Below are 15,063 nucleotides of genomic sequence, written 5' to 3'. Positions count from 1 at the left end.
CTCTTAGAAGCTGACACATTGGAAGGAGGTGGGAACAGGTTGCCCAAGGAGGTCGTGGATGCCCCATCCCTGGAGGCATTCAAGGCCAGGCTGGATGTGGCTCTGGGCAGCCTGGTCTGCTGGTTGGTGACCCTGCATATAGCAGGGGGGTTGAAACTAGATGGTCATTGTGGTCCTTTTCAACCCAGGCCATTCTATGATTCTAAGTTTGGTAAAGGCAGTGTTTGAACTGCTTTACAAGTGTAGCAGGCTAGCCATCAGCTCCTATGAAGTTTTTCTTGTGTTTAAAATTCATATGCTCCTGGCTTCTTAAGACTGATTTTAAGTCTCCCTCAGTGTTCATGATTCTTTCACCATCAATCAATAATAGGAAATTCTGGGTGAATTAAAATGCCTGTAGTACCTGGTGTCAGTTGGCAGTTGCTAGGATGGAGTGTTCCTTTAGGTCAGTCGTTTTCAAAGAGGAAAACTGCTCTCTGTAAATATATTTAGTAAAATAACACTGTTGTGGTTTTGCTGGTTTGCCTGAGGCTGTGCGTAAAAAGCAGGATTGTCTTAAACATGGCATCAATTTGTTAAACATATTAAGTTATCATTACAGTCTTGCTGTTTTAAATGGTAATAATTTACTCATTATAAGAGTGTTACATGGAGGGTCTATCTTGAACCAGTCAAATCTGAATTGCAGAAAAATACCTATTCAGGAAGGTATACAGCAAGTGAAAATGGTGCTTAAAAAATCCAAACCAGTCTGTTCAACTTGAAGGAAATGTCAGGTTGGAGATATGACAAAAAAAAAATTATGGACTAAAAATTTTTTTTTAGTAATTATCTTTAATACTATCTGCATGCTTTAAGGGATCAACAATTACAGGTTCAGTGTATGACTGTATACGCTTCTCGTGACTTAAAATTCAATATCAGATAAGTGGTATCTGTTTAGTAATCTCTGAAATCTCTGAATGGATTTTGTCTTTTTTTGTGTGTGGCTATTTGATTATTTCAATAACTACTGCTGCATAAATACACCAATGTCATCTGCAATGAGTGCCTTCTAGGCTTAACTCCTGTGTTTAAAAATACAGCTGTAGGTGTAGGGGAGGTAAGAGAATTTCTTGTTGTAGTTGCTATACATGTTGGTCATAAAGTTTTCTGTGATTTTTGAGAGGGAATGGGAGGCTGATTTTTGTATATTTTATTGCCATTTATTTTGAGTCTTGGGAGAAAGTTCTGTTCTGTTTGAGCTAAGTGCTGTATAAACACCCGACAAAAATAGATTCCATTTCCATTTCAAGTGAAGGGCAACAGCTGGATTTATACAGATGGAATGCTAACACAGACAAAGTTAGCAGTGGTAGCAAGGTAAAGCTTGGTGACAATAACTTATCCCATCTATCCACAATATATCTTTTCTGTAGATGGCTGCACTGTGTGTGCAGGAGGAAAGTGAAAGAAAGCAACGAGGAGATGGAGTTTTGGAATAGTTTCCTTGTAGATGTCAAGAGCAGCTTTATGAGAAGGTGCAAAGCTATGTGTTTAATGATTTAGCTGCTTTATGGGATATTTGTAGCTGAAATCAACTTCCTGTTGCTGAAGGCTTATTTTCTAATTAGTTAGCTCCAGGGTTGACTTAAGCAGCTGCCATTCTCATTCTGCGTTGCCTCCTGAGCTGTGCTATAACTGTTTGTGCATATCTAATCTGTGCTAAACTAACTTTCCTTTTTAAAAATGCTTATTTTAATCCCGGATTTTTGTTGTTGTTGTTGTTTCATTACTCACTTGAAAAAATACTTATATGAGCAGAACTCAGAGCACAACTCAGGTGTGGGAAGAAGTGATGAAGAATAAGTACATGCTGCTGAAACCATCACTGCTGCAGAGAGAAAGGCTCATTAAGCTACAGCCCAGTAAGTGTCTGGTAAAGTTTCAAAAAGTTCTGAAAGTGAAGATGAGTGATAGAGCGTAGAAAAGTGAATTAGTGGAAGAATTTTGAAAAAGCACTAACTTCACCAAAAAACTAAACTGTCTTTGTAATAGTTTCCTGAGAACATAGGATGGAATAAAATTGCCTTTAACAGAAAGTGAGATGTGGGATGATAATATCAAAAAGATGAGGGGGGAAAGCCGAGCTTCAGGTATATAGATGGAATCAGAATGTTATAAGAGTATAATACTGGAAGATTTAGATATGACTTAGACTGGACAATGTGGAAGGAAGTCCAGAAATAATGCTTATATAACAGACCAAGAGATATCCAAAGTCAGAATTAGAATTACTATGATTATCCGAAAATAGGAAATAGAAGCCATGTAACTCTGTTCTGTACCTCACTAGGGTCTGATGACTGTTCTAAAATCTGGATGTTGGGATTAAATGTAGTACGGCAGCTCTATTGCTTACCATAAAACCCTTAAACTAGTGTTGTTTTTTCTTTTTTTGCTTTATGCTTTCACTTTTTGTAATATTGAAACAGTTTTCTTGAATCAACCCAATTTAGCAAAGAACTCAGATTTTATGGCTGACCTACATTTATTGTTGTGTGTGTTTATCTTGTGGTGTTCTCAATTTTAATCACTTTACCTACTATTTTTTTTTCCCTGTGGAAAATATGAGGTGCTTGGAAAAATAATTTAATTCAAATAAAGGATTACCAGCCTGAAAAGGCTGATAAATTATCTTCTATGTAAGAAACAATCATAGAATCATAAAATGGCCTGGACTGAAAAGGACCACAGTGGTCATCTTGTTTCAACCCCCTCCTATTTGCAGGGTCACCAACCACCAGACCAGGCTGCCCAGAGCCACATCCAGCCTGGCCTTGAATGCCTCCAGGGATGGGGCATCCACAAGCTCTTTGGATGGTGAATACCAGTGTTTAAATGGATTCTCTTGAGGTTGTACATAAATTGAGAATGGCAGCCTGACACTGGCACTGGAAAAGACTTGTAATAGGTAGTAAAAGCCTTTGATTTGATCAAAGCTCATTAGTTATTGTAAAAAGAAGGTGAAGCATCCTTTTGAGTGATTATTTATACTGGTAACCTGAATGTTGCCAGTTGCTCCACATGGAAACTTGCTGTGCAGATATTCTTAAATGGCATATCTGGTGTAGGAGATATTTTGTGCGGTGTGTGTCAATTATTGAATTAATTGAGGATACTCTGAATAAGTGAAAAATTAATTACTTGATAGCTGTGTTCAGGTTACCTGCAAGGCTAAGCAAGCTTTCTGCATAGGTTAAAGTACATCTCCATTCCAGTCTGTATGGAGATGTACATTATAGAAACTAGTAGTTACTTTTTATTTTGAGAGCTGTGGTTTATTGCTGCCTTCACAGTGTTAGTAGAAACCTGAGGAAAAGTATGAGTCGTCATATACCTTAATTTCTTTGTCACCATCATCATATCATAGAATCATAGAATCACAAGGTTGGAAACGACCTGAAAGATCATCTAGTCCAACCACCTTCCCATTCCTATTAGTACCAAGCTACTAAACCATATCTCGTAGCTCCTCGTCCAGGCGCCCCTTGAACACTGCCAGGGACGGCGACTCCACCACCTCCCTGGGCAGCCATTCCAGTGCCTGACCACCCTCTGAGAGAAAAAGTTTCTCCTAATGTCCAACCTAAACCTCCTCTGGTACAACTTCTGGCCATTTCCTCGGGTCCTACTATTTGCCTGGGAGAAGAGGCCAGACCCTTTTTCATCACAACCTCCCCTCAGGAAGTTGTAGAGTGCAATAAGGTCTCCCCTGAGCCTCCTCTTCTCCAGACTAAACAATCCCAGCTCCCTCAGCCACTCCTCATAAGTCTTGTGCTCCAGACCCCTCACCAGTTTTGTTGCCCTTCTCTGGACTCGTTCCAGGGCCTCAATGTCTTTCCTGTAGTGAGGGGCCCAAAACTGAACACAGTACTCGAGGTGCGGCCTCACCAGTGCTGAGTACAGGGGATGATCACCTCCCTGCTCCTGCTGGCCACACTATTTCTAATGCAGGCCAGGATGCCGTTGGCCCTCTTGGCCACCTGGGCACACTGTCAGCTCATCATAGAATGACTTGAGTCAGAAGGAACCTCAAGGATTACCAAGCTCCAACTGCCCTGCCACATGCAGGGCCACCAACCTCCACATTTAATACCAGCCCAGGCTGCCCAGGACCCCATCCAATCTGGCCTTGGACACCTCCAGGGATGGACAGGGCATCCACAGCCTCTCTGGGCAGCCTGTTCCAGCACCTCACCACTCTCATAGTAAAGAACTTCCCCCTGATATCCAACCTAAATCTTTCCTCCTTCAACTTAAAACTTTCCCCTTGTTTTGCCATTATGTAACCTTGCAAATTGTTGACTCCCTTCCTGTTTGTAGGCTCCCTTTAGGTACTCAAGCTTCAATGAGGTCATCAAGCAGCCTTGTGTTCTGTCATGCGTATACATTAATGAACTTTGAATTTTAGATCAGCACAGAATATCATTAAGTAGAGTAATTCATTAAGAGTAATATTTAAGAGTATTCAACTAATATTTGATATTAACCCTGTTACATTAAGAGTCTGGGATGTTCTATGCATTGTTAGTGAAATAGTTCAAATACAAATCTGAGATATTTTCAGAGACTAGAAAACTTTAAAGATAAACCAAAAAAAAAGCCTTTAAAATTATTTTAATTAATTGTTAGCTTAAAGAGGCCTGAGAATGCCTCTGTTGTCAAAATTTGTCTTTAAAAAAAAATAAAAATAAAGAATTTTAGACCTAACATAAATATTTCTTGTGTTGAAGAGAACTGATTTGCCTAAATGCTGGATTTCCTATCTGTACAGTAAAATTCTTTGTGTGACATGAAGTATTAAGTGCTTAAGAAATCCCAGCTGGGACCTGCAGAGGTAAGGCTGGATTCAGCACAACAGACAGGAAGGGATTTCTTGGCTCCCTGTCCGGATAATCAGATCTGCTGGGCTGGTGAAGAAAAATCCAGGGCCTGTTATTAGGTGCAGGAAATAATTGTATTGAGTTTATTCAAAAGTATCCTTGTTTCTTCTTTCTGGTTATAATAAATCCTTTTAAGCACTGAAGTGGTGCTGCTTTTGTGACTGTTGCAGCAATCTTGCTAATGATACGAAGCTGCAGGCTTCACATTTGAAGAAACTTGTTATAAAGACCATACTAGGCTTTCATGTATATATTTTAAATAGCAGTTTATGTTGTCCAGCAGGTATTCTGAGTAATATCTACCAGAGAAGTGACTATCCAACAACCACTTGTAAGCAGAAGTTCAGACTAGCAAATCCATTAGATCAGCTGTAGCTCAGCTTTGTCCGCAGTGTCCTCCCATCTCTTCTTCTACCAGTTCAGTTTGATTCAGGATGGTGATTGTTAAAATAAAGAATGGCAATTGCTGCTGTGGGTGCTCGGTTTCACCTGCGGAGAGTCCCCACATTTTGCTGCTGCAGTCTTTGGTTTCCCTTTTTGAGATACACATCCTGATGTTCAGAAGAGAACCCATCGAAGATGTATGGAAGCTTTATGAGAAGCAACTCACTGGGGACAGTTCTACTTGAGTCAGGACACCCACCCTCAAAAAAAGTTAAAAAATTAAGTAGTAATACTATTTCCTGCCTAAAACATAAAAAAATTTAGAAAGTCTGTATCTTCCAAAACCAGCTTTTCTAAGTAATGATAGAATTATTTTGTTCCCTTTAATCCAGTTTTCTGTCTATACTTTTGATACTTTTGACAGCTTCATTGCACGCGTAATTATCAGTATTGACACAAAATGCCTTGGTTTCATCTATCTAAGATGTTTTAACCTGTTTTTCCACTGACCGTTTTCGTTCTTCACATGATTTGTTTATTGAAGAAATCAGTAGTTTAATAGAATGTGTATTTTGTAGTTGTTTAATGATTTAGTTCTGATTATTTCTGTATGCAGCCCAGAGTTTTGGAATTCATTATCAGTACTGCAACTTCTCAGTGTCTGAATTTGCTGTGGAACTATTTTAAAATAGCTTAAAAAAAAATCAACCCAGTGTCTTGGATCTCATAAAACTGAAAAGAAAAAGAAAATTGCGTGAATGAACTGTTTTTTGTTGTTATGCAGGTGAGCAGTGCCAGCAGTGTTATAACAACCTTTGCACAGAGTTAGACCTTTTGAGGTCAGAAAGAAGTGGAAGGAGCAGCTGTTTAAGTTGTTATCCTCTGCTATGCTATCCTCTCTAGACTTAGCAGGAAGAATTTCCGTGGCTTATGTCACTGATAAGTGGTTGTTGCATGGTTGTTGCATGCTAGGTTTAGATGTGGTGGGTTGAAGCCTGGCACTGAGGAGGAACGTGCTCAAGAAATGCATTCTTTTTTCAAACACGTCTTTATATGTGTTTATAATTTCTGCTTTGTTAGGAAAATAACTTTGAGACCAGTTATACTAAGTAGTGAGGAATAGGAAATAAGGGAGAGAATTCGGAGAATCATGTGTACCTCTTAGGTTAGTATTAAATGCCAAGCTTAGTGTCCTTATTCCGTTAAGTGGAAGAGCTTAAATCAATTCCTATGGTCTCCCTCTAGCTCAGTCTTTCCTTTGAAGGAAAGTTAAAGGTTGCATTTGCACCACATAAGGAGCTCATTTTTAAGATCTGAGATTTATTGCAAGAGGAAGGTTTTGAGAATTTGTTCTTGAACAGGATTTAGTTTTACCCCCTCAAACTCATTCACGCTAACTAAACCTATTGGTCTATCAAAAGTCTATCCAAAGGAGATCTTCCCCCCCTCCCCCCCAGCCTCAGCATCTTGTGAAATGTGGATTTTTCTGCATCAACGTTTGGAGCTGAATGTGTTATTTTTGAAAGCTGGATTCCTAGACCTCTTTTTACCTTCTCTGGGGCCTGCCTTAGGAATTCACTGAATCATTCCTGTTAAAACCTGCTTCCTTACTCTCTGAAGCAACAATTTAAACCAACCCAATCTGCTTGAGAAAAAGAGTTAATGGCATTTCAATGGTCAAACTCATGTTTATGTTCAGAAATCAAGGGCCTGCAGTGAGATATTTTATTTCCACCTTCGAAAATACGATAAATATAGTACCTATATAGAAGAAAAGATGCTTAACAATTTGCTGAATTTATTGCTCACCTCTGTCTTAAATATTTTTTTTTGTAAGCAGTTCTGTTGCATTTAAGCTTATTTAAATCTTGATGCCATATTTGACTTCACATAACTGCTTTAAAATTACGTCTACAGTGGTGTGAAACATCTCTGTTTCTGTGAGGTGATGTTGGAGAACAGCCTAAGCACTAGTCTGGATTGCAGAATAACATTTGGAAATAGTGAGAATAAATCATGAACACAATTCTTGTTCTTCAAAATCTCGAAGTTTCATTTAGGAGGAATTTTTTTTGGTATTTATTACTCTTACTCTCTGAAAATTGATATAGTATTAGTATTATTTAGCTGTATATATTTCTATCTATACGTATTTATTTCTGTATCTATAGTAGATGAAGCATTTTCACTTTACTGTGATTAAATTAATAGTACTCAAAGAATTGTTGTCTTTGTTGTTCCAAATTTGAATTCAAATTATTAGACATGTTAAAATGGTATAGGACTGCTACAAGTGAATGTCTAAAATGTAAGTATGCTCTGCTAGCAGACACAATTTTAACTTGAAAGGAGATAATTTGTTTCCTGGTGTCTTATTGGTGCTTTTTGAGTCAGTCCTAACAATTAGAGTGGGAAAAGACCTGTCAAGTTACATGGATCATTTTCTTGACAATTTTTTTTTTTTCCCTTAAACAACATCGCCAAGTATGTGTGTCTGTTCTAATCACAAGTGCTCTTTCCAAAAGTCTATTTCACTTTCTAGCAGAAGTCACTGTTGGAAAAGCACCAAATACTCCCCATTGTGTGGCTTCCTCGGCATCTTTCTCATCTATGTGAAAGAATTGTCATTAAAGAAAAAATAAATTGATGTTTGTTCAATTTTTTTTCCTCCCTCTCCAGTCACTTTTCTAGGAGGCAGACGATTCGTCTTGATCAGTGACCTTTAAAACTGGTTGATATACATTTAAATACAATCTGTCACTTAAATTCCTAATAAAAATAAACAAAACAGGAACCTACCTCATATTCATATTTAAAAATTTAATCAAAATGCAGAAAATTGGCACTTAAATTGTTGTTATTTTAATAAAATGTATGTGCGGGGTGTATATAGCATTCTTCTTTTCAAATCAGTACAAGAAAGGTTGTCTATAGTTAGAAATGAATTTTTGCGTGTCTTTTCTATCTTAGAAATGGTATTAAGTTATTAATTTTTTAATTGTCCAAATGGATGGAAGGAACAGAGCTTTACTGCAATTTCAAGTACGTGTTAGTTTCTGAACTTAGAATAAAAAGGGAGAAGGCTCCGGGGAGACCTCATTGTGGCCTTCCAGTACTTGAAGGGAGCATATAAACAGGAGAGGGGATGGCTATTTATGAGGGTGGATAGCGATAGGACAAGAGGGAATGGTTTTAAACTGAGACAGGGGAGGTTTAGATTAGATATTAGGAGAAGGTATTTCACTCGGAGGGTGGTGATGCACTGGAACAGGTTGCCAAGGAGGTTGTGGATGCCCCATCCCTGGAGGCATTCAAGGCCAGGCTGGATGTGACTCTGGGCAGCCTGGTCTGGTGGTTGATGACCCTGCACATAGCAGGGGGTTGAAGCTAGATGATCATTGTGGTCCTTTTCAACCCAGGCCATTCTGTGATTTGGACAGACAAACAGCAAGAAAACCATGGACTGAAACAAAAATGTTTTTCTCTCTTTACCTCCTGAAAAGGTTGGCTTCATGAGCAGAACTTTGGTTTTGGCTAGATCAGCAGCAAGGTAACAGTCTGGAGTTTCACTGTAAGCCCTCTAATGAAGGCTAATGTGTATTAATTAGATATTATCACTTTTAAAATATGTCTCAGTTATTATGGTTTCTTTTTTCCCCATTTTTTTTCTGCTTCTGGAGCAGAAACATAAAACCAACTGTGATGTAGACAATTTGCATAGCACTAAGTAGCCATCAGAAAACGTGTTCTGACCTCATAACTCGTGCAAAGAATATAGAGCAGCCACTGTACCTGTCAGTCTCTTTTGTTTGGATGCCAGCAAGTATAGTGATGTTTGGCTTAAATTTAATGTTTTATTTATGGCAAAATAAAATCACAGAATCACAGAATCATAAGGGTTGGAAGGGACCTCCAGAGATCACCGAGTCAAACCTCCCTGCCAAAGCAGGTTCCCTACGCCAGGTTGCATAAGTAGGTGTCCAGGCGGGTCTTGAATATCTCCAGAGAAGGAGACTCCACAACCTCCCTGGGCAGCCTGTTCCAGTGCTCCGTCACCCTCACCGTAAAGAAGTTCTTGCGCACATTGGTGCGGAACTTCCTATGCTCCAGCTTCTGGCCATTTCCCCTTGTCCTGTCTCCACACGCTGCTGAAAAGAGTCATATTAAAAATATGATTTTTAAAAGTATTCCGGGAAAATAAAATAAGGAAACCTAGGACAAGCTTTTTTCAATAAATTATTCTTCTGTATCTACTTCTTTTTCTTCCACCTTTTCATATCGCTGATCTGACAGGTTTCTTTCACTTTCTTTCACTTTGCTGCTGTTGATTGACTTTTTACAACTAATTATTCTCTTGCTTTCTCTAGGTAACTCTTAAAAAGATAGTGTACGTTATCTGGAAGTAAAAGAATGTACCATTGGGAAAAAAAAAAAGCCTTTCATGCTTAGTTTCATTATAAGCAGATGAACTTGCAAATTTAAATCAGTTTTGCTCATTAGTTTTCATCTTTGTGAGCGAGCTAGAAGTCCATTGTATTGATCAGAAGTTCTAAATGCTATGTGATTAAAAACTGTCAGTGCACCCTGATAACAACATCTCTGATGTGGCTTCAGTTTCAAAATACAATAGAATCTTGTTAATTTGCTCAAATGGATGAGATCTATGCTGATTTTAATAATTCATGGTATGTGATATGCATGAAGGTCACCAAGTGACAGAGCATCTTTCTTCTTTTACTTTGGAGGCTCAATGAAATAGGGATAGCATGCTAATAAATACTTTTTTTTTTATACTATTTTATAACAATATCTTAGGAACGTGAAGTCATTCACTCTGGAATGCTGAGAAATGTATAGATGGGGCAGATATTCTTGCTGCATGTGTCTGTCTTTGTGTAAAAGGAGTAGAACCACAGCAGTCACATTTCAGTTGTCTCTGAGAAGTTTTTATGTATTTTTCCTTCTGTCGCTGCCCTTAGGACCATAAGCACTTTTTCTAATGCAGAATATGGAAAAAAAACCTGTTTTCTCCCAAAATACATAGAATGTAAAATCCACGCGTCAAGAAAATGAATGCATATACTGACACTGTAGTTTAGGGTGGTAAGAGAAGAGTGTGTATGTATCAGTGGAAAAACGTTTTTCTGCTCTTATATGCAAATTCTGAGCTATAAGCTGCCTTCTGACATGGACCCAGATGCTCACTTCCTTCTATTCCTTCTCTCTAAAGTGCTCCTCACTGAAACAATGAGATGTCAAAATCAAAGATGTAGAAGCACGTCTGAAAATGTATAATTCAGATCATCTTCAATGTGTTTGCATGAATTCTGAAGCAGCTGAGCCACATAAATGTCCGCAGCAAGGAGGAGTATCCATTGATTAGAATCTTACTCAGGGAAATTTCAGAACAGCACATTTTAAGAGCATTTTTTGGGTGAGACTAGAAAAGATTTCTTTGGTTCTTCTTTCTACCCTCCTGCCCTCCTCGATGAGTTGATACCAATAAACATAAGGATTAAATTAATAAATGTAAAGAAAAATCGATACACATCTGAGCTGTAGGAAAGAAAGACGAAAAACTTAACATGAACCAGCAGTGTGCCCTTGCGGCTCGGAAGGCAAATGGGATCCTGGGCTCCATCAGAAGAGGGGTGGCCAGCAGGGACAGAGAGGTGATTGTTCCCCTCTACTCTGCTCTTGTGAGGCCCCATCTGGAATACTGCGTCCAGGTCTGGAGCCCCCAGTACAAGAAAGACAGGGAGCTGTTGGAGAGGGTCCAGAGGAGGGCCACGAAGATGATCAGAGGACTGGAGCACCTCCCCTATGAGGACAGGCTGAGGGAGCTGGGCTTGTTCAGCCTGGAGAAGAGAAGGCTGCGGGGTGACCTCATTGCAGCCTTTCAGTACCTAAAGGGAGCCTACAAAGAGGAGGGGAATCAACTCTTTGAAAGGGTGAGTGACAGCAGGACAAGGGGAAATGGTTTTAACCTGAGGGAAGGGAGATATAGGTTGGATGTCAGGGGGAAATTCTTTACGGAGAGAGTGGTGAGGTACTGGAACAGGCTGCCCAGGGAGGTTGTGGATGCCCCGTCCCTGGAGGTGTTCAAAGCCAGATTGGATGGGGCCCTGGGCAGTCTGGTCTAGCATTAGGTGGAATGGTTGGTGGCCCTGCACGTGGCAGGGGGGTTGGAGATTCATGATCCTTGAGGTCCCTTCCAACCCTGGCAATTCTGTGATTCTGTGATTCTGTGAAAGATTTTTGTCCACATATGCATGACATTCACACTTTGCTGAAGCTTAGGAGGGGATGTAGGAAATTTCATTACTTCCTCTTTCATTGAGTAGCTTATTTACTTTTTGTTTTATTTTTGAGACCTCTCACTCTCTGGAGTAATCAACTGATCCTTTGTTTAAAATTAAATATTTAAAATAAATAAACTTTTTGGCCTTTGTCACTTCAGTTGTTGATTTTTGTGAAGGCCTGAGTGTTTCTGCTGGTGATCCAACTACATCCAGTTTATGGAAGGTTTTGCAATGGAATTATATTCCTATAACTGATTCTTTTTGAGGTTGATGTGATTAACGTCAACGTAAGTTGTGTTTTCAGTACTTATCCTTTTCACGTTCTCTTTTACCTATTGCTTTTTTTCTTTATGCCAAAGTTATTTGTAGGTACTTTGTAGTGGAAGTGCTAAGTCACAGCTTGAACCAGTGATTGAGCACCTGGTGGGAAGGCAGGGCCAACCCAGGGGAGCTCAGCTGCAAGCCAAGCAACTGAGTGACTGTAAGGGGTGGAGCCAGAATTCACCCCTTCCCAGACTTCATTTAAGTGTTGGCAGTGGAGACAGGGATGTCTTGTTGGAGATCCCTGTGTACCTGAGGCCTTTCAAGGGTAAGTAGATTCTTTCCTTGTTTCTGTGTCCATGGCTGCTGCATCTGAGCATATCCTCACTTACTGCAGCCTAAGACCTTACTACTATGCTGCCATTGCTGTGCTTTCCATTACGTACTTTAGCACGGATAGTTAACAGATTAAAGTCTTTGAGCTTTATTACTTTGGGTTAAATTTGGATGTCTGTTTATTTATCTTTAAAATTGGTGGTGAAAGCAGGAGGTGAATACCTGGGAGCCTCTTTTGAGTCACTGGTTGTAAAGCTTTCATAATTCCTTCCCTTGGTGATTTCCTTTTTCTTTTTAATGACTTAAATAGATACAACTTCTTAAATAAATATGTTGTAAAACCTAATTTTCTTATTTCTACTGTGACTTTTTTTTTTGTTTTGAAATATGTGAACTTCTGTTATGCATTCAATGCAGTCCATTGTAATGATTTCCTAACAAATATCACAGCCTCTGCCTAAATGTAGTCATTTCTCTATGCCTACCTGTACTGTTTAAGTTAAATATGATTAAGAAAAATTTTATGAAACTGTAAACAAACTTGTGTGCTTTTGATCAAACAGCTAATCATGTCTGTGGTCATTCAGTTATCAGAACATCTCCGTCTTCGTTTTGACTAAAGACTTCACTTTCAACAGTAACTAATTGTTTCTTCAGTCATCGCTGTCACATTAGATGCTCTGATATGTTTCTATTTCGATATGATCATCTATTAATGATGGTAGTATAAATAAATAATGGTACTGTTATTTAGCGTCTTGAAACCAGAAATTTCTCAGAACTGCTTGTATGAACATTGAGTCACTCAGTCACTTTATGTTTACATACCTTTAGCTGTCTTCTAACAAAACTCTCATCAGAATTTTGTATTTTTATTTTTACTTTTTCATGGAATTTAGTTGTAAAAGGAGAACTTGGGAATGCTAGTATTGCAAGGACGAACTGGAAGGCGAGGTAGCTGTGTTCTGCTGCTTGTAATGCTTTTCTAAGGATCTTGGCTGTGGAAGGTGTCAAAGGCAGCTTTCTCTCAGTCTGTTTGAAGTCATGTTAACATGAGTATGGTGATGAAATCAGACACTGACTGCTGCATCTCTAAATAAAGAGAGTGACCAACAGTCCTGTTTGGAAAGATGGCTTGCAATGCAAGAGAACTGCCAGTCTGAATCCTGATGTGTAGCGCTTTAGTCAGGAACCAAGTCTAAAAGCCTTGAGGAAAAAGTGGGTTTCAGATAAACTTACCTTTACTCTTTCCATTCAGCTATTTAAAATGGTGTTCTGCTCAGTGTGGCTCATTGGCAGAAGGCTGTTTGAGGTTATTGCCAAGGCAGTTTAAGATCTTGTCCCCCATCATGGAGTCCCTACAAAAAGTTACCTACTGCAACAGAGAATGACTTGAGACTTAATAGTAGCCCAAAGCAACTTTACACGCAGCCAAGCAACGTATGGATTTCAGCTTTATTATCAGAAGATTTGCTTTTCTTTTTTTTCCTTGCTATGGAAAAATCCTTGTTTAACTAAGTTTTTAAAAATGTAATGACATTAAAATATATCTATTTCAAATATTAAAGCAATTTATTGCAGATCAGCTGAAATGTCTTCATAATAACTTGAGAATTTCAGAATCTGATTTGTGTTTTTGAAATTTAATGTAACTTTCTTGGAGGGTCACGTGAAATTCTTTTGGAAAAATTTTAATGTTTTAATAATGTGTTGATGTGAAATTCTTCACAACCAATATAACGCTTTCACTTAAGCACTCATAAAGAAATCTATCCCCAGAAATAAAGACTTCAGTTCAAAGTACATAAATTGTTTTTGTTATGAGCTGCTGAGCTGTATTCTTTGAAATAGTTGCTATGGAAATCCTTTTTTGCTTTTTTTTTTTTTTTTTTTGGTTATACACTCAATTAGGCTTTTAAAGAACAGAAAAAAAGTGCTGAGAAAGTTTGAAAAATAAAAATAAACCTTTTAGTTGGGAGTGTTTAGAAGTCTAGACCACATAGAATGGTCCTGTTCTCTTTTTGTTTTATGTATTCTGCTCACAAATTGACTGTCCACAATAGAATAAACAGGCCATGTTAGTTATTAGCTTCATAGCTGATGTTTTTATATCTGTCTGCCCAAAGACAGGAAGAATAAAAATGTTGTTGACCCTACTCAAGAGTAGCTTTCAAGGTCCAGGTCTCCCCTCAAGCTCAGTAAATGCTTCTCTGGCTTCTAAAATGAATGGATCTAGGTCGAGTGTTCTCAGTATCGCATTATTTCTTTGTAAACAGTTCACCTACTTTCCCTGAATTGAATCTTAAAACTTTATAAGCTTCCTAGACTAGTTAGTAAACAAAGACCTATCCCTGCATTCTAATGATGATTATTGCTCTTATTGGCTTGATGCTGTAACTAAGTAAGAATTTCTTATTTACTGTGGAGTATTAAGTGAGATCCATAATTCAGTTATGCTGTGTGTATCACATACCATTAGACTTCTATTGTAAAAGCAGACAGATGCAAATCAAATCTGTTGTCCTATTTCCCTGCTTAATATCTCAAGAATATAACCTGAAGGTCAGTGTATACTTCAAATAAAATACAGTGATTACAAAAAAACTATTATCAGAAGGTAACGTATCTTTTCAAAACTGAACTTCTGCAAAAAGGTATTTTTAGAAATGTTTTCGGGAGAAGAAAAATTGGTACAATTTGTCTAAAAATGTTCACCAAAGGTTGTTAATAAAGGAACAAGATGTGCGTGCAATATAAAGGAAATGGGGAACTCGCTCCCCAAAAGGTCGTGTTCAAAAGGACTAAGAAGGGAATCTCAATTCTGTATTTTCTGTGCTTAAGGTGCCACATAGTCA

At 38.4% G+C, this 15,063-nt stretch overlaps 1 protein-coding gene across 2 annotated transcripts in view; it reads left to right on the top strand.

Annotated features, from left to right (window-relative positions):
* Positions 1-15,063, top strand: part of CTNNA2 (catenin alpha 2) — a 465,672-nt gene that overhangs the window by 21,468 nt on the left and 429,141 nt on the right. Inside the window, exon 1 of one of the 2 annotated variants that reach the window (XM_031588178.2) lies at positions 12,180-12,200. The exons of the other annotated variant lie outside the window; for it this stretch is intronic. The gene's annotated coding sequence lies outside the window, so the exon portion shown is untranslated. Of the gene's footprint in view, positions 1-12,179; positions 12,201-15,063 lie in introns of those variants that run through there. 2 annotated transcript variants of the gene reach the window in all.

The sequence above is a fragment of the Phasianus colchicus genome, chromosome 4 (assembly GCF_987193195.1).
Source record: "Phasianus colchicus chromosome 4, bPhaCol1.hap1.1, whole genome shotgun sequence".
Taxonomy (NCBI): Eukaryota; Metazoa; Chordata; class Aves; order Galliformes; family Phasianidae; genus Phasianus; species Phasianus colchicus.
This window is presented reverse-complemented; position numbering and strand designations above follow the sequence as displayed.